This window comes from Uranotaenia lowii, chromosome 2 (genome assembly GCF_029784155.1).
Source record: "Uranotaenia lowii strain MFRU-FL chromosome 2, ASM2978415v1, whole genome shotgun sequence".
Classification (NCBI taxonomy): Eukaryota; Metazoa; Arthropoda; class Insecta; order Diptera; family Culicidae; genus Uranotaenia; species Uranotaenia lowii.
In genome coordinates, this window is record NC_073692.1 from 362,173,908 (window position 1) to 362,194,475 (window position 20,568).

The window sequence follows — 20,568 nt, forward strand, 5'->3', positions numbered from 1 at the left end:
ATTTCGTCAAACGGCCGTAGGCGTATTAAACCCTATACGCCCAACACTTCCCCCTAAATATGAACTTTAAATGCTTGTGATCATATTCAAAACAGTTTTTTTTTTAAATTTTTGCAAACGAACCCATATTCGGTAAGCCTGGCCGCACTGTACCGAACGGTACGCGCATGCACTCGTAAAAGCTCCGAAAGTGGTTCGGAAAGCTCCCGCAACCGAAAGCTCCTAAGATCGGATTACTTCGGGTGATGCTTAGCGCGAAGCGCGACTCGTGTTCTGTTGATCGGTTTTCTGCTTCAGGCGTAGAGACAGCGCCATACGCGTGTACTTTCATTCGCGTGGTGCGATTTGTGGTTCAGTTTCAGTTTAATCTTCCCGGCCCCGGTCTCAGGCGGACGCAAAGCAGAATTCAGTTTCGAACGGGACTTCGAAGCGCGCGGAAGTTCTTGTACCCTGTTTAATCCTGCAGTCGAAGCGTGTGTTCTACACGGTAGTGTGATGCAATTGTGCAGTGGTGTATCCAAGTGAATCTGGTTCCGGTGTTTGTGGCTGATTGGAGTGAGTTGTTCTTCTGAAGCATCTGAAGCAGCATCATCAGCGACAGTGGGGATTAGAATCGGTTAGCGGTTTTTTTTTCTGGTTCTGCTTGCCTTCTTTCGCGGTTTTACCGTATTTGATTGATGGAAATCTGCAACAGAAGTGATAATAGTGAGACTTTTGTGTTGTGGGATTAAGGTCCTTGTGAGAAGATTTGTTTGGAAAGGGATACGTGAGGCGTGATTTTTTATTTGGAGTCGCAGCTGAAGTGGATGGCTTAAAGTGGATAACAGCGTTTTTTTTTCGGAGCAGCAGTAAAGCATTTGGAGAAGCGACCTGCGGATTACAACCAAATCGGATTGCGAAACCAGTGTGTGGATTTTGCTTTTTTTTCTTGTTCCTATCCTTTGCCTCTTATGTCCCCGTTTATATTGTCAAGAAGGTGATTTTGGGCTGACTGCTTCGCGAATGTATGGGCGTTGAATGCAATTTTCGGCAACTGGCGGGAAGATTCGCGAAGCGTAACGTTTTGGTAGGTTTGGAACATTTTTTTTTTGGTTTTTATTACCTTTTCTTCAGTCCGGTTTGAAATTTCCTGGACCATCTTCGTTTGGGGGAGTAATCGAGCGCATTTTACGCGAATAGTTAGCGATCGCTGAGGTGTGGAAGCCACAGAAAAAAAAGAGAATGTCTCAAAAAGTAGGGGTTTTGAGATGACTTTTTAATGATATATCTTCCATACATTTTAAGGAATCAATCTCAGAAAAAATCAACTGAATTTATGGGATAAATTTCTTAAAAAATAGTGAAGTTGAACGAGGCAAAGTTCCACCGAAAAAGGGACCAATCACGAGGATTCATCGCTGCCGTGTTTGCTTTTCCTCGCTCGAAGTTTATGGTCAGGGTCTGGTCGGTCGACACCGAGCGAGGGAGCAAAGCAAAACAGGGCTCAGGCAGCAGGACTCGTGCCGCAACAGTAAGGAGATACGGAAGTGAAATTTGTGTGTGCCGGGAACCTTCAATGGGCGGTGTGAGTTGAGTTGAGTGGGTGGCACACCGAAAAACGGAAGGAAATAGAATGGCAAATATTGGTGCGAGGGTGGAAAACCCGAGTCGGGATTGCTGCCTGCCCTGGAAGGAATTGTTGTGTACATGTGTGTGTTTTTTGCGCTTGTCACCCCCTCGACTTCCGCCTGACGAGATATCTGTGGCCCCTAGTTTTGTTCCGGACTACCGCTGGGCCTGGGTATAGGACTAGGAAACATTAGTGTAGACTGGTGTTGTTAGTGTTGGTCGGTGTTTGTGAGTGTGCCCTGGAAGTAGCCGGATTGGGGTGCTTTTGATTGGGGCTGGAGTGGCCTGGGGAGCGTATTCTAGTGGATATGTTTTTCTTTTTACTACCCTACGCTGTTGCTAGCTCAGCTCCGTGGAACGGGCGCACGAATCCGTTTACGATGGTTGGTTGGCGAAGGAGCAAAAAAAATCGATACCATGTTTGCAATTTTGTGTGTTTTTCTGTTGTTGGCTTCATCATCGCTCAGTTCCCCATACTTTTGGGACGCGTTTTTGTGATCCTAGAAGATCAAGGAGGAACGCGCCGTCGTCGTCGTCGTCGTTCCATGTCACACACCTTTGCCTAATTTGATCCAGCCCGCCTCGGTTGCATACTGGCAGGCGGACTCTGACAGACTGGATAGCTGACATATCCCATACCTGTGTTTGCACAGTCTGGCAGTGTTGCTTTTTGCTATATGCTCTTGTTGTCACTGTCGTCTGTGAAATCCGAAACGAAACAAAAGAATAAAAAAACATAAAATGGGAGTGAATCATTATGTATGCGTTGCTGTCCCCGTGAGGTCCTGTATGTTTGCTCACAGTCCATATGTGGATGGGGATGTGTGACAAAAAGGGTGCGAAATTGGCGGAATTTGACCTTCAAATTTAATTACGCGATATGGGTGTGGAGTTTCTTGTACCGTACATACGTTCGTGCGTACATGGTTGTTGCATATTTCATTAGCGGTGAATTTAGAATATGTACCGTTCCTACTGTTTCTTTGTTGAACAGGAGCAAAATTGATTTCTGAGGGCAGGATTTGACATATGCAGTTTGGTTGATGCATGTTTGAAATGTTTTGTTAATTTGTGTGAATTCAGTTACCCTCTGTGAATAAACCTGAAACTGAAAATCGTTCATTAAAGTTTTGACGGTCGCCATAGGAGAGGCATAGTACAGAACATCTTTTATCATAATGTTACTTGATGTGTCCACCAAATAATCATTCAATCGTAGCCAAATTATTGAGGCACAGCTCTTCCTTGTGCTGATCAATTCATGACTCGAAAATCTAACACCGAATGCATTTATTGTCATCCGTCTCATTTTATTTTACCCGTAATATTTTTTTTTATTCACTTTTTACCAAAACCGCTGTATCTCTTTTGCTCCTCGACAGAATTGTACAGCATTTATGGTTTTGAAAACCTCCAAATGCACCTTAAATATGAGCTATCGAATGCTTAAAACATCTATTTAGGGCATGAGTAAACTGAAGTTAGAATCAAGGGGATTAGAAGGATGACGTAATTAGATTTGCGAAATTGTAATCATTAGATTGATCAAATTCTGTACACAGAATTGATGTCAAATTTTTGAAGGTTTGCAATATTTAGATTATATTTACACTAACATTCAACTTGCACCTGAGTTTACAGCAAAAAAAAAAAATAATAAAAATATTTTCATACTTGTAACAAATTTGAGTAACGTTACAAGATAATAAACTTTGTGCAAAGCGTTCGAGAAACAAGACAAATTGACACTATAGAATTCATTAGGTGATTTTTTTTATCTGGGTTTTATGACGAGTATTACAAAAGTATTTGTGATTCATTTTGGGGTATCAGGAGATTGTTTTTAAATGTGCCAGGAAAAAGTTACAAACTTTCAAACTTTCAATAGTGTCATTTTGAAACTCTAGAGAGCATCCCAAGCAACTAAAAGTCACATATTCACTTAAAAGAAGGCTTTGAAAGTAACATATTGGCTTACAAAGAGAAACAACTGCCCCCTTCTCTCTTAATGAACTTAAAAGTTTCAAAAGTGATTGATATGCACGTGGTATGTGACTTATTTTGCTAAAGTCCCATGAGTGAACTATATGTACTCATTAATGAACTTGAAAGTAACAAAACTGCTTTATATGCACGTTGCAAGAGACTTCAGTTACAAAAAGGGCACAAAAGTACTCTAAACGGGATTTACCTAGTCACAAAAAGTGCATTGAAGTGTTTTCTTCCTTGCTTGCTCGCTTTCTGGTTGGGCGGGTGCGCCAGCAGGAATGCTACAAAATCATATCACCACTTCGAGTTTTAGTTTCAGCTAGAACAACAAAGCCGAGCAAATTTTTTTTTCAATAAGTCATTTGATTACTTGAGTGATGCGATATATGTGGGAAGTGAAAGAAAGGAGCAATCGAGCAGCAAATTGAACAATTCTCGAAGAACCGCAATTTGTCGAGTTTGGAACCCGACGCCAGGCATCATGGAGGCACCATGATCTTAGCATAGTAAATAACCAAGAAAAGGTTATATGTACTGATGCCTAGGGTGAAATTGGAGATGGAGAGAGAATTTCTTGCTCATTTTTCAACTTTTTTGGAACCTGAAATAAAAGGCCTCTGGAAGCCGAATAGCAGGTCATTTAGACTTGTTTTGGAACTTGAATGTATCAATAAGAGCTTAAATTTTGAGCTGCAAAGAACGTACTTCAGATCAATGTTCGTGCTGCGTAAACCTTTTCGTACCTGTTTTATGGGACTTTTGGTTGCTCGGGGAGGGATAAATGATTAGTTCTGATTTAGTGGCTCATAATTCCTCTCATTTATTAAAATCCGATAACGAATCATAATTTTTAGAAAATATAATGAATATATAGAAAAAAAAATATAGAAAATATAATACTTTGTGTTGCAAAATTGAACCATGCCAAAATTGAACGGTTTTTTTTCTTGTCTTTTTATTATTTTGGTTTCTCAAAATTAACCAATGTTATTGTCATTAGCGTTATTTTCCGTCAAATTTTGAAAATTTTTAGTCGTATTTTCTTTTTTTTTATATTTCAGACACATTTGGCACTATTTTTGATTTGTTTATAATGTATATATGCGATTTTTTTTATTTCGTCTTTTCTCAAGATTTGGCAAATTTCGGACATTTAACTAAAATTAAATTTTTAATTTTTATTTCATCAAAACTAATTAACAGATTTTTAAGCGAACTTCAGGCTTTCGAACAACTTCTCTTGATTTTTTTTAATAAAACTCTCTGAAAAAAATCCGTTTTGGACGAATAAATAAACAGAAAAATTTCAACACAAATTTTTTTTTTGTTCGATTTGGCAAATGGGGTGAAGAAATCCGGGCAAAATCCGGGTTTTTCAACAAATTTCAGGCAACCGGCCAGGACCGAACTTTTCCCAAATTTTGTATTTGATATCCGGATAATCTGGCAAGCTTAATCTACATCATACTTTAGTTTTTAATTGTCATTTTTGGTATTTTGTTTGTATATTTTTGTTTGAATTTTAAAAAACTTCTTAATCGTTTTCAAGTAATTTATTGCAAAGTTTGTTAAGGGACGTTAAAATATATTTATGTTGTTTGTCTTAATTATGTTGGTCCTATAGAAGCGAATAATATTAAGTTATGTTTAATTTCTGCAGCGTTTATTCGTGATAATGAATTAAAATGAGAGTCAGCTGTAGCAAAATGTTTTGAACTTTGGGAGAGCTTTTCAAAATAATTGTAGTTTTTAGTTTACATCTGATTTATGTACAGTTTTAAACATGTTTGTTTCAGTTTGAAGTGATTTGCATTCTTTAAAAAGCCCTTTCACTTGTCTCAACTTACCATGAGTATTGACTTGGGAATGTTAAAATGTTATATGCCGTGGTTCTAGAATATGTAATTTTGACCCCCTGGAAACTAGCTGTAGTAATGTTTAACGGTCACTGTTCAGTCCAGCGTTGCCAGATCTACGGATTTCTCCGTAGTTCTACGGATTTTAAGCATTTCTACGGAGTTACGGATCGATGCTCGAAATCTACGGGTTTACAGCATTTCCTACGGATTTTCTACGGATGATCGAAAAAATTCATCAAGTTTTATTTTGCCGAAATCAGGACATTTTTTCGATTTCGTCAAATCTACGGACTTGAGCGGTTTTCAATCTGAGAGCAAAAAAGAAAATACGCGAGAGTACCGCACTGAGAGAGCAAGACGGTTCCAGCCAGTGATGTCAACCTTCCAGACTTTTTCTGGATCTTCCAGACTTTTTGGACTTTTGCCAGACATTTTTTTCAGGATTCCAGACTTCCAGACTTTTGACATTTCGTCCAGATAGTTCCAGACTTTTGACTAAGGCGGCATCCATAAATTACGTAACGCAAAAAATCACTTTTTTGACCCCCTCCCCCCATATGTCACAAATCGTAACGCTTCGACGTACCCCCGTATGAAAATTACGTAACGCTGACAATAACCCCCCCCCCATCTTCTCATGGTTTTAAATACTGATTTTTATTAAAAAAAGATATTAACCTAAATGTTTTTAACGTTCTTAAAAACGGAATTTATATCTATCCAAATCGCTTCTTAGTACTCATTGATGATAACTCTCTGATAAAATAAATTATTTGTCTTATTACTAGTTGCTCTGTGCGTGTTAACTGATGATCTACCTTGTTTTGTTCCAGGAGCTTAACTTGTTATGCAAAAAATACTCCACTTAGTAATATTCATGGGAATAACCAAAATTGCATTTTTTAAATCAATTGAGAAAATATAGTAAAAATTCCGTTTTAAGATTGGATTGAGTTCTTGGAGGTAAATGTACCTAATATTTGGCTTTCCAACGGTTGTTTCACGGATTTCCAACGCATATTTTATGGAGTCTATCTCAGAATTTTTAAAGAGGAAAGGTTATAAACCATTTTCAATCTTGTTGAAGCCTCAAATTTTAAGCTGATTTTGGATTGCTATTATTCTGCAAAAATTGCATGACATCTAAAAAGCTGCAATTAAACTAAAATTTTTAAGGAAAAAATCGTTACGTAACGATGAGCATACCTCCTCCCCTCCCCTATGTCACAATTCGTAACGCTCGAGCTTACTCCCTCCCCCCCCTAGGAGCGTTACGTAATTTATGGATGCCCCCTAAGGACATAAATTGTACTAAGAAACTTTGAAAATTCAAAACGGTCATGGTATAATATGGCATAAAATGATTAGAATTTATGAATTTTGAATGCAGTGGCTGAAAGCTATGAATAATGGCAAATTCTTCAAAAGATATATGTTAAAAAAAGGTCACCACTTTCCCAAAAGCAAGCTATCCTGACTTCTTCAGACATTTCCAGACATTTTTTCAAAATCTTCCAGACTTTTTCGAAAAACAGTTGGCAGTTCTGCTGGTGGTTCGTGTTCGTAGTTAGAAAACTAACAAAATTCAAGTCATTCATACCGTTTATCGCGATCCACCGGGCCTCAAATTCAATATTGTTTTGTTGGATTTACTGAGCGTTCACTTTGGAGCTTGAACATTGAGCAACAAAACAGTGCTGAGGGTTTTTTTTGTCTAAGCTTTCGGCGATGCGGCCAGACATTTTATTTTAAGAGGGATCAGATGTCACTTCTCTTATATGAAGGTTCACTATCTATAGTACAAAATTAATGAAAGCAAAAGAGTTTTTAGTAAAAAATAAGGCAATATCACAAATGAGTTACAAAATTTCAACATCGATTTGCTCGAAAATCCTCAAGTAGTAATACAATCCCTTCAAAACTTGATTTTTGTTATTGTGATTTGTTTACATTTTGACAGTTCTCTCCGGAGTCATCTCGGAGACTTATGGTGGCTCAACCAAATAAAAACATGAAATTGATTCAAAACGGTCGTTGGGAATTTACAAATTTTTCAAGGTTTAGCTTGTACATCTGTTCATCTGTGGTTCCCAAGTCTTGGAAAATTTTTTAAAAGCTTATTGCGAGAAATCACGCTTCTACATACGTTGTTGTGCTTGACCATTTTAACATTTCTCGAGAATTTGTACATTTTTTTTTCTTTCGAATGTAAAAGTTTGTAAAGAAAATCCTAAGAATCTGAAAAAAATCACCAAATATAGTAAGAATTATGAAAAGTCGTATGGCAATTTTTGCATTTATTTCTCTTTGGCTCTGAGGGCCTCAAATATCCCCCGACTATAGTTGAAATGTTCAATAAATAACCAATTATGTATTTAAGAGTATGAATAAATTACTGTCATCGTTGACCTACATGTTGTTCAATTTATCAAGCGAAGATATTTAAAAACCATTATAAATTCTTCTGCTCCCCTCCCCAACCAAAGATCAAAAGTAAAGTAAAAGAAAAACAAGCCCAATAATGTCACGGCCACGTGTTTTCAAGTTGCAATTTTCGCACCCTCCCGTCAGATCCTATCAGTTCACCATTATCGTCAACTATGCGTAAAGGCGGCTCCTTTCCTGCTTCTAATGTTGGCCTCTCGGTTTCCTTTTTTCGCACCGTCTGCTCCTGATGACGGCAATACTGACTGGGTAGCAGTATTTCAGCTTCCCAAAATTCTTCTTTGTGTTCGAGCTCTCGACCCGTTTTCTTCTTGATTGTCCTTTGTTACAACGAAAGAAAGTAGCTACGGAAGAAAAAACGTCAGATCCTTTGCACCCGTAGTGTAACTGAATGAAGTCACCGTCGTTGTCGTCATCTGATGAAAATGGAGCAAATGTCAGAAAATTTCCTTCGCCAGCCAGCCAGCCAACCAGTAGAAGGACATCCCGAAAATGGGAACTCATTTTGCAAACCCCCGAAGGACTTTCGGAAAGTGCTGCTATTTCGGAAACTGGAGCACGAAACCGTATGCTTTGGGCATCGTACGTTGAGTCATAAATTAAAACCAAATGCCAGAAAGTTTTCCCAGCTCTGTCCTGGTGAGGAGACCCCTGTCGCGTTTTTGGAGTGTTATCAATTTTTTTTCCTGGTACCGGAGTACCTTCTACAGTGAGGAAGGACTGGGGAAAAGCGTTATTCAATATAATAAATCTTCCTAAAGTGTGTGATTTGCACCATCATGAACATTGGAATTGAATTCTGAATTGTGATTCCTACTCTCAATTCTTGATTCAGAATATGAATTTCATTTACCAAATATCCTTAATTTTTATTCCATATTCCTCATCTATATTCTTTATTTTACAAATTTTATCAAATTTCAGCATATCCTTAATGTTCCTTCTCATCTCTAATCTCAATAGAATCTTTTATGTGCTGATTTTTTGTTTTTCTCAAATATTAAATTTTATTTTCCATTGGCAATCAGCAGCATTAGCCTTAAAAATCCGCGATTCCTAAGAAAATTCCGTCTTTTTTTTCTACCGGAAGACCAAATCATAGCAAACAATCAGCAGCAGCAGCCTTCAAAATCTGCGCTTCCTAAGTCAATTCTAGCATTTTCCACCGGAAGGCCTAATCAACACAAACAATCAGCAGAAGCAGGCTTAAAAATCTGCACTTCCTTAGTCAATTCTGTCTTTTTCCACCGGATGACAAGATCAAAGCACCTGATCGAAGCAAACAATCAGTCGCAACAGTCCTAAAAATCTGCGTTCCTAAAGTCATTCCGTCTATATCCACCGGAAGGCCAAACCAAAACAAACAATCGCCAGCCGCAGTCTTAAAAATCTGCGCTTCTTCAGCCAATTCCGTCCTTTTTCACCGGAAAGCCAAACCAAAACAAACTATCAGTAGCCGCAGCCTCTAAAATCTGCACTTCCTAACCTAATTAAGCAGCATTAAAAATATGCGCATCCTAAGTCAATCCGTCATTTTCCAGAGGCCGTGTCAGAAACAATTTTGTTCGTAGCAAGAGCCTTTAAAATCTGTGCTCTCTGTGCCAATCCGTCTTTCTACCGGAGACCAAATCAGAAACAAATTTTTCATGGCAGCAGCCTTGACAATCTGCGCTCGCTGTCTTTATTCTATCAACCACGCCATTGTCGTGAATTGACGTTTTTATGAATCTCAATTCAGAGATTTATTCAGGCACGTCTGTCACTCACAAGCAGTGATGCCAACTGTTTTTCAGAAATGTCTGGAAGATTTTGAAAAATTTCTGCAAAAGTCTGGATGGCGAACTTTATAGGTGGTGAATTCTGAATTCTGAATCTGAATTCTGAATCTGAATTCTGAATTCTGAATCTGAATTCTGAATCTGAATTCTGAATCTGAATTCTGAATCTGAATTCTGAATCTGAATTCTGAATCTGAATTCTGAATCTGAATTCTGAATCTGAATTCTGAATCTGAATTCTGAATCTGAATTCTGAATCTGAATTCTGAATCTGAATTCTGAATCTGAATTCTGAATCTGAATTCTGAATCTGAATTCTGAATCTGAATTCTGAATCTGAATTCTGAATCTGAATTCTGAATCTGAATTCTGAATCTGAATTCTGAATCTGAATTCTGAATCTGAATTCTGAATCTGAATTCTGAATCTGAATTCTGAATCTGAATTCTGAATTCTGAATCTGAATTCTGAATCTGAATTCTGAATCTGAATCCTGAATCTGAATTCTGAATCTGAATTCTAAATCTGAATTCTGAATCTGAATTCTGAATCTGAATTCTGAATCTGAATTCTGAATCTGAATTCTGAATCTGAATTCTAAATCTGAATTCTGAATCTGAATCCTGAATCTGAATTCTGAATCTGAGTTCTGAGTCTGAGTTCTGAATCGAAAATCTGAATTTGTATCTTAATTCTAAACTTAAATTTTTTATCCAAAATACATTTTTGGAATTTTAAAGTTTAAATACTTCTCGATATTTCCAAGTTTCTTTAAAATATATCGTTTTGAATTTCGTTTCAGAATTTGTTTTCCTTAGATTATGTTGAATCTTTTCGTGTTCTAGGATAGATACAAAAGCTTCTATCTCAAAGGGGATTTGCCTTCCGGCATTTAGTGGAGGTGGTTCACGCTTAAGATAAAAAAGCGATACGTGCCTTATCCCGGAACATTTTCTTCCCTCTAGCTGCCCTCAACTATTGATTATTTGAAGCTACGAAATATTAAACGAATTTATGTGATTTTTTCCAGCCTTCCAGGGTTCTTATCCTATCCCATAAAACCGATATCGATATAGCAATCAAAATAACATTAATTTCTATTTGTCCTCCTTTTTCGTTTCAGATTTCCGGAAGCCCCATTGAGTGAGTGAGCAGTATCAAGTATAGAGAAGACAGGGTGAAAGCCAAATATTTCAAGTTTAACTTGGGAAGAAAGAGGGTCACCGGAGGGTTTCCCCTGGGTTGAAATATTCTCATTCGAAAATTGTGAATTGCACGGGTCCGATAAATTTGCTGTGGAAAGGTAGCTAAAATAGATTAATTGTGCTGAATTGCAATAAAAAAAAGTTGGGCTCGCCAGAGGAAAACGGCAAAGTTAAATTACCGTAGAAAGTGTGTCGAAAGCCGATTGCAGAGAAGAACAACTTGAGGAATACCTCTGGAGGGTTTGCTTCCTGTTGTGTGTACATCTCTGAAGTAACAATCCCAAAGACGGATTCATATTTCTTGTTCTGCTGTTCCGGTGTGAATACATTTAAGCCGGCTGTCTTGCTTCAAGAGTTCTTCGAAGTGTAAGAGTGGATCAGAGCCAAAAAAAGGTTTCTTCCCTCAATTGCTGTACCAGATTTGTGCTCTCTTTACCTCTGGGTGTTGTGTAGTTATTCTACCTTGGCTGGTTTCAATCTTGGCTGCACCATCTTTGGAAGATTCATTTCCACAAGTTTTACGAAAAGGGGCTGAGGTGTGGCAGCTGCTCTTGAGAGGCGTTTCGTACCCGAAGAAGAAGTTGAATCATCGCATCAAGCCAGTGAGCTGTAAAGACAGAACAAAACTTTTCTTCAGTCTCGCTTTGCTGTAGAACTTCGTTTTGAAGTGTTTGGAAAGATCTCGATCGAGTTTACAATCAACGTAAGTATCTATTTTTCCCTGGTTCACCATATCGAGGAGTTGGGCCCATTTCAGTCGTTACCATTACTATCTCTCGATAGCATTTTCTTGCTAAAACGAGCCATATCGCAAAAAAAACGGTAAATGTACTTACAGTTGAACTTATTCCACAGACAATTTAAGCTGCCCCTTCTATAAGAACAGTTCATACACGATTGTCACATACTTACAGGGAAATCCCAAGAGTTCTCTTACACACATGATTCATAAAACTTTTTGCACTTTCGTAAGTTATGAACCTGCACTGGAAATTCTCTATCGTGTTTTTGGTAGAGCAAGCGGAAAAACTTTCAGTATTGTCCAACAAAGAATTAAATCACGACTGGTAAGACGCTTATCAGACCGTGACGCAATACCATAACATAAAAAAATTCCTCAGAATAATATCATAAAAAACAAAAATGACAAAAGAGACAAATAATGATAAAAATGACAAAAAAGATAAAAATGACAATAATGACAAAAGCGATAAAAGATGAAAAAATGATAAAAATGATAATAATGATACACATGTCAAAAATAATAAAAATGCTAAAAATGATAAAACTGATAAAAATGATAAAACTGATAAAAATGATAAAAATGATAAAAATGACAAAAATGACAAAAATGCCTTAAAACAATTTATGATAAGAAATGTAACTGAAATAACATGAATAACAAAAATACCAGAAATTACAATAAATATAAAAATTACATGAATTACAAAAATCACAAAAATTACAAAAATTACAAAAAACTGCAAAAATTACAAAAACTGCAGAAATTTCAGAAATTATTTCAAAAATTGCAAAGTTTCACATTCAAAATTCTTCAAGATAAGTTATTTTCAATATACATCGAAATTTACTAAGCCAAAGGTCATCAAACCCAAAACATACCAATCTCAAATGTTTTCAAGTACAAAGATTCTCATGCTCAAGGTGTTGGAGATTAAAAAAAATTTCAAAAGGTTTCAAAGCCCCAAAAATCTTCAAGTTTACAAGCCATTTAGGCTTAAAGCAATCAATCCAGAAATTAGTCCTGCCGGAAGTCTTCATGCCGAATGTTTTTCAAGGTTGTTTGAACCTCTCCAAGATCGTAGACATTCAAGCCTTAAAGCCCGGATAGGCAAGATTTTGACCAAAATAGCAACAAGCGGATCCAAGAAGCGAAGTTTTCATAAAGAAATTCAGATTCTGCTGTCCGTTAGCTTCAAAATAAGGCAATTTTTGTAGAAATTTCGATTACCATAGCCATCCAAAATCTTTAAGCACAAGCACAAGTCTTAAAAGCCATAGTTTCGCAAGGTCAAACATTTTCACACTCAAATTTCGTCAAGTCCGTATGCAAGTTCAATCCCAAAATCCCAAGTCAGACTGTCATCGAGTTTAAAACTCTTAAAGTTATAATTTATAGTTCCCAAACTCTACACAAGATTAACGCAGTTCAAGCTGCTCCGACACTCACACCTTCTTCCTTATCTAGTTTTCTAATTGAAAGACCACTCACAGTGCCCCATTTGTGCACAATCCGTTTTCTTTGCTCGGGAGTAAAGCCACACATTTTCAGAATTCTTCGCGAAAAACGACAAAAAAGGACAACGTCTACTTCACTTGGATGTAAACAACAGTACGCAGCCAAAATTTAGTTAAGCGCTATACGATTTTTGAAATGGCGGTTATAGTGTATTAATAATTATCGGAACAGTCTTTAGAGATTTCAAAGTTCAAAGGTCTTTAGGCTCAAAAATTTGTAGCACACAGGTCTTCAACACCGTAGTAATTCAAGGGCATATGTCTTCAAACCCAAAGCACTGACCATACTGACTGGACACTCGATTTCGTTTTCTGGATTTGAAGAAATGCTATCCCAGTTTGGAAATGCCAACCAACTTAAAAAAAAAAACAGGCAATTTCTACGATAAAATCGGGCTAAACAGGTATATTTTTCTTACAGGGCATTTTTTTCACATTTTTCAGGTTCGCCACCTGCCGTCGGTATTGCGAACCTGCAAAATTTGACTACAAAAAAATTAGACAGAAAATGGTTGAATTTTTGTTCTAAGTGTCATGTCAGTGTGATCAGTGCCCAAAGTTCTTGAAGGTGAAAAGGTCTTGCAACTCAAAGGTCTTCGAATTCAGCGGTTTTCAAGAACAGTAGCGGCCTTACAAGGATCTGAAGTCCAAAGTTGTTCATTCTTCAAGCCGAAAGTCCTTTAAACCTTTGACCAAGACTTTTTTCAAAACAAAATTTCTATGATCCCAAAGTTTGTCCAGCTGATGTTTTTAAAACCAAAAGGCTCGAAGTTTACTAAAAGGATGAGGCCTTCCGGAGAAAACTTTTCTGTTAAAGTAGGATTTTTTTTTGGCTAGATAAAAGTTTCTAAGGACTTCTGGTGAAGTTAAGGACTTCTGGTAAAGTAAAACTTTGTCTGTGGTAAGAACGAAGAAAGGTCATCAAACCAAAGAGAAATCAATCAAACAAGTACAAGAGAAGCGGTCAAAATACATTTCTAGGCACTATCGGTTACTTTCAAGTCGAAGTTCTCAAGATCCCCGTGAGCTAAAGGATTCTAAATTTAAAGTCTTCAAGCTGGAACGTCATTGCGGCCTAAGGCCTTTGAGCTAAAAGAACTGAAAATAAAAAAAATTGCACATCAATGATCTTCAAAGCGCGAAATTTCCTCACTGATAATCTTCGGTCTAAAGGAAGGTCTTCGGATCAAACAGTGATCTTTCGGCCATCGAGTCCCAAGAAAGTCTTCTGCCTAGAGAAAGGTATGATTGGTTCAGCTTCCAATTTCTCTTAAGGACTATTTGAGCCATTTCCAATTGATTATGAACATAACTTTTTACATTCGTTTTGCCGATACTACTTTAGCAAGAAGGTCTCGAGCTGCAGAAATATTATCAAAGGGAAGGAAGCTTTCCGAATTAGAAGTTTGTCTATTGGCTGCAGAAGATGTCGTCCCTTGTAGATGAAAATCTCCAGAATAAAGAAAAGACTATCGATCCAAGGTATGTCATCAGAGAAAGTTGAGTTCTTCAAGACCATGCAAGGCATCCAGGCCCCACAAAGGTATCCAGGCCAAAAAAAAGACTACAGAGCTAGCTCAGCTGTTCGCCAAACCGCACGAAACTCAAAAGGCCAAGGGAAGGTCTTCAGGCTCTAGGAAAAGCAAGGTCTTCAGGGCATGCAAAAATCTTCAGGCTGAAGAAAACATATGGAAGTCTGTTGGCCAAAGGAAGATCTTTAGACCTATTGAAGGTCTTCAAACGGGAGAAGGTCTCCAGGCCAAAGAAGCTTGTCAATCCAATGAAGTCCTCAGGATAGAGGCAGGGTTTAAAGCCTGCCATGTATGTGGAAAGGTTTTGAAGCAAGACAAAGTCTTCAGGGCTTTTCGCCCGAAAAAGTCTTTCTGACCGAAAAAAGTCTTGTTGGAGGCCTTTACGTCTAAGGAAGGTCTTTACACCTAAATAAGCTCTTCAGGCATTTAAAAGATCTTCAGGTCTAGAGTAGGCCCTTAGGCCATCAGACATGGTTAAACTGATAAAAATTATTTTTGCCGAAAGAGGACTTCAGCCTGTACACAGAAAACAATTTTGACTATTACGTGTCACTGAAAACTGCAACCTTTAAAATAAATCACCTGTAATTAACAAAACCTGTAATTTCAAATTGTTTTCCTTGAAAATTAACGAAGATTCATTTATTATTACAGCAAATGTCCTGTAAAAAAATGTACATTATAAATTAAATGTAACGTAATCATGTTTTCGACCTGTAAAATTATGGAAAATGTCCTGCTCCTTTTTGTTACAGGACATTTGCGTAATTTTACAGGAAATAATTCTTGCTGTGTATAAAACAGTTTTTTTGTACTATTTTTAAATTCGAATGTTATTCTGCACAAGCTTTGTGAAAAAGTCAAATATAAGGACCTCATGAGAGCTAGGAGATCTTCTCGCAGAATTTTCATGATGATACATTCAAAACTTTAGTTAAAATATTGCAACTAAGATTGGCACAACGCTTCTCAAAATTGTGATTCCGTCAAAAATGACCCGTAAATTTCGTCAACCCGTAAATTTTGTCAACCCATAAATTTCGTCAACCCGTAAATTTTATGTTAAAGACAGGTTGCAGTTTTATTCTACTAATTTCTTGTTTTTTTTACGAGATTAGTTTCCTAAACGAATATCTGAAAAGAAACTTTAATAACATACTTTAATAGGAATAACTAGAAGAAAAGTTGTTCTCTTTAAAAACAACAGGAAAACCTAATGATTATATCTTCCGGTGGTGGATTCTCGATCCGGCTCAAGCATATCGGTGCACAGCCCCTCCCAAGAAAGCCGCAAACAAGTGTTTCTAGTTTTTTTTTTCATTAATGATTCTCTAGCATCCGACAACTTATTTTCCTTTTCTTCCGAAAGAACGGTCCGTCTGCAATGCAATTTCGATCCGCGGTTACCATCAAGAGAGACGGGAAGCGAAGAATCATTCTACGGAACCGGGGCTTTCGATTAGATCCGAATGGCCTTTCGCTCGTTCCACAATGCATCGCTGATTTCGAACCACACCGTGAGAGGCTAAAAACGGGGTAAACTTAATAACTTCAACGGATTGATTTTGAACACATCAGCTTGAAATGATGCTCCGACAATATGGGCGGTACTTTTTTTTCATACCCAATCGGACTATTCCGGAGCTCTTACAGCTGTGGGAACATCATTCTCGGTCAGTAACATCCGACGATGTGCATGATTCCTCTTGCTAAGTAAAAACCTGTTGATGGGACTGTCCGGTCCAAATGTTGGTGCTTTATGAAGTAGTTCCAGTTCAGTCATGTGCCCAGTTTGTAATATGATCAATGGCTTTTCCATTCGTTTTCTCTCCCATCACAAAAACCGTTTGCACGCTCGCCCAGTCAGCAAATAAAAAGGCTTTTATGGTTATTTTAGTTCCACCAAACTGTCCAGGGAATACTGAATTACAGTCGTGTTGACAAATGCGTGGGAATAAATAACTGAACTGCCAATTGTCATTGTGTGTCCGAAACATACTGACCCAGTCAGTGGCGTCCATTCATCTGTTGATATTCATCAGTTGGTTGAGTTTTAACAGTAATGAGCTTTAGCAGCAGCATTTCGAAAATGGTGTTGAGTAATCGTATTCGCACTCACCCGATTTGTAGGACATTGGGTTTTGTAAGTTAAAGTAACGAACTATTTTTATGGTTAATAACTTGTTGAAAACGCATGTTTCAGTGGTGGAGTAGAGTTATCTTTGTTAAAATTTGTTCGTCAAGTTCGACAACTACCCATTACCGATTGCGATTTGTCACTTTTCAATTCTCATATTCCCGTACCTCTTACCCAGAATATCTGGCAACTCTTTTGTGTTACCACGAACCCAATTTGGGTAGTCTAGCTTAACCGTGTGATGATGTAAATATTTGTACCGCGTTTATCATCAGCATCAGCAATCAATGATCCATTGTTCTCGATTAAGCAAACACTGACAACACCATGTCCTCCATAGAGTTGTTTTTGACATTTCTTACGCAGACTTGTTGAGCGTGTACAGATGAGACGGGTCAATTAACCTCAAAAACTCTCGGTACAAAAACGGCAAGCTGGTCGACACACATGGTCGTTTTTGAGGTTGATTGTCCAAAAACTGATAAGTGTTGGTGAAACAACCAACATAATATCACGAACACTACCAGCGGCAAATAGGACTATAGAAAAGTTTAGATTAGTTAGGAAGCTTTCGGAGAGCTTTCGGAAACGCCCATACATTTTCTCCTAACTACAAAACACCAAACATTTACCTGGCATCGCGGATTGGACATAGCAAGAGGAAGCAAAAAAAAAATGTTTTGGTTCTGCTCGTGGCAGCAGAAGTTTGCTGCTGTTACCGGATGCGAAATTTGAAGCCATTTATTTTCAGCCGGATACTCTCCTTGTTCTTAAAAATCTTTCTTGGTCCCAAAACATTTGTTCGGCCTGAAAACTTTTCTTCGACTTGAAATCCTTCATTTAATCTGAATACCTTACTTGGATCTGACGATTTTCTATTGGCCAAACGAACCTCCTACATCCTGCCTGAAAAATTTATTGAAATTCAAGGATTTTCACTACGCTAGAAGACTAGTCTTCAACTGGAAGCTCTTCCATAGGTCTGGTGACCATTTCGTTCTTAAGTATTTTCTTCTGACCATTATTCAGTCTAAAGAGAGCGTCACCTGTTTTTGACATGACGGGGCCCCCAGGAATTACACTCGTCACCCGAATATGGGTCCCATGGCGACGAACGTGTTAAAGAAAAATTGAAGGATATCGTTCATATCTTCCATCACCTTTCCGGATAACATCACGTTTTCACATGAACGTTCATATGTATTTATATATTTATTTATTTAAGTCTTTGACTGCTGACATACAGACCGAATATTAAAATTAACTCATGTTTAAATTAAAATTATCCCGCATACCAAAAAACTATATCTTAAATAATCAATACGATACACCTACGGCTCTAGAAATAGTGATTGTTTCGGTGAACGTAGCTATTATTTTAAACTTTACTTCGAAAACGATACGAACGAAATATGAACGTTCATGTGAATATGAACGTATTTCATTAACCGTAAAAATCATCTCGAACGATTACTGCTAACGTCCATACAATTTTGACACTTCTCAAATTTCTGGATGACATCAAGGGATGCCAGGTGATTTTTTCTAAAATCAGAACAGCATGAAGAAAAAATCAGAATTATTCAGGGAACAATAAATTATGCTTGAATTACATAAATAAAGGCAAAATACCACTGTAGACGCCTTTATTTATACATTGAGGCGAGTAGAATCGTAGCTGACTTTAATATGTGTAAAACACCATTTAAATATAACTTCAACCGAGCATTATTATCGATTAAATTATTTTATTACAGATTTATTCGTTATTCTGATAATTCTACTATAAATTCGATACTCATTTCGATATTTTTTTGAATATCAGGACTATTCAGTATATTTTCAAAACCACCTTTCAGTACGGTCTTCCGACAGAGGACTGAAACATCTGTCAAATCACTAACAAACGCACCGTACCAAACTTCAGTGTGGTTCCCGGAATTAAACACTTCAACCCAAAACAGCATCAATATAGGGTAATATTTTGATTACCAAGCGCATCTGTTGTTGTCATACTGAAGATTCAGAATCAATTTTAATTTTAAGGATTATACTGAAAACTCTGTATTTTGTGCCAAACTATAATTTATCAATGTTACAAAAGATTCTTTTGATTGACATTCCCGAGCCGCAGAATGATTTTAAGGATTATCAAAAAATTGGCTCTGGTTGAAATTTTTGCAATGAAGACGCCATGTTGCCTCTATACGTGTTTCACTCATTTCATTTTTCTTCTTCCTGCGGGTTTCTTAACTAAAAACTTGAAACGGGAATTTTTGTTTTCTTCATAGCCCCTCCGAATATCAGGACAAATCCCGATTTATCAGGACAACTGGCACCTTTGGTAGCTGCTGTCATGACTGCTGAGAAGAAGAAAAAAAAGAAAAATAAAATAAACAGAAATCTCGTACGAATTTTTGATGCTGTTATCAAAAATTCGTGCGAAACTTCTGTTGATCTCCCGCAATGGACCAGGAAGCCGGCGCACCGTGGGCTGGACTCTGCAACTTAGACAAAGAGATGCATAATATTTCAGGTGAGTAAGTTTTTTGTTTCCGTTTCACTTGTTGCTTGGTAGCACAATTTTTCGTTTTCTAATTTCCAACATGTTTCTAACTGTTTCGTTCTTCATTTTATTTAGTGTCGCCGAATGAAGCATTTTTCTGTGCAGCCCGAGTTCCCCGACCGTGGGGACTACCTCGCTTGTATAACTATGGCTCTGCAGTGTGGATTTCGGAACCAATTGGCCAATGTCTCAGCCCACTTCATACACGCATTGAATAATGGATGAAGCTGAATCAAAGAATTAAAAAGGTTTCTGAATGGATTGAACGTAAGTTAAAATATAAAAATAAAATATATGATGAAATCAAATAACTATGTGAAATCCGAAAACTCCAAAAAAAAAAATCTCTTTGGCCACAGCTTTTGGTGCGTCCGCCATTACTACGGTTCCTAAACGGTTCAACGATATAATCTAATAGTTTTTTTTAATGGTTACGTTATATGAGACACCATTAAAAAAACAGTAATCTAAGTACAAACGATTCGTACAATAATAATTCCGATTTCCATAACAGTTCGATTAACGCTTTGATAGATCGTTTAAAATATGCCTACATGTGTTCATTCTAGAAACAGTTCAATGCCCTGAAAACGTTATTCATAAGCGTTTTATAAACCATACCCTAACTGTTCCTAGAACAGTGTCTCCATATAAAGGTTTTAACAGTTTTAAACAGTAACATAACTTAACGCCATATTCAACAGACCGTCGTTTTGAAATTCAAGATAAGTGCAATGTTTTTTATGGTTTCAGGTATCATTTTCAAAACGTTTTTTTACACTATCTCAAATCGTTTTATAACTACTACAGGAACGGTTTCGTTACAATATTTTCGTATTCGGGATGTTAAAGCTTGGGAACGTTACGGATTGCACATTTAAACATTGATTTGGATACATTGAAGTCAAACAAGTGTGAACATCGTTGAAGACTTGACAACATCGATTAAGCGGGTGGTTTTGTCCAAAAACTGTTTTGCTTCTAGGTAGCCAATAGGTGGTTTGGCTACGCAAACGGCGGGCTGGGGCGTGCAAACTCAAGCTTTGGAGCAATTGTGGACAGTCTATAGAGTTTGTCAGGATATCGCTGCAAATATGTTCTTCTTTGGCCTAGGGACGGTATAGACAAAAGAGCACACCTTTGGGGGTAGGTTGGTAGCCTTACAGGGTCTCGCAAGGGCAGTTGACGCA

General features: G+C 37.5%; 1 long non-coding RNA gene across 3 annotated transcripts; it reads left to right on the top strand.

The window, feature by feature from the left end:
* Positions 1-424: 424 nt before the first annotated feature.
* Positions 425-19,673, top strand: LOC129746875 (uncharacterized). Of its 3 annotated transcripts, none has more exons than XR_008737391.1 (4): positions 425-1,066; positions 10,803-11,587; positions 19,104-19,348; positions 19,454-19,673. It is a non-coding gene; the product is annotated as an uncharacterized LOC129746875 (long non-coding RNA). The 3 variants fall into 3 exon arrangements; XR_008737392.1 differs by having other exon boundaries at positions 425-904; XR_008737393.1 differs by having other exon boundaries at positions 425-616.
* Positions 19,674-20,568: the final 895 nt, after the last annotated feature.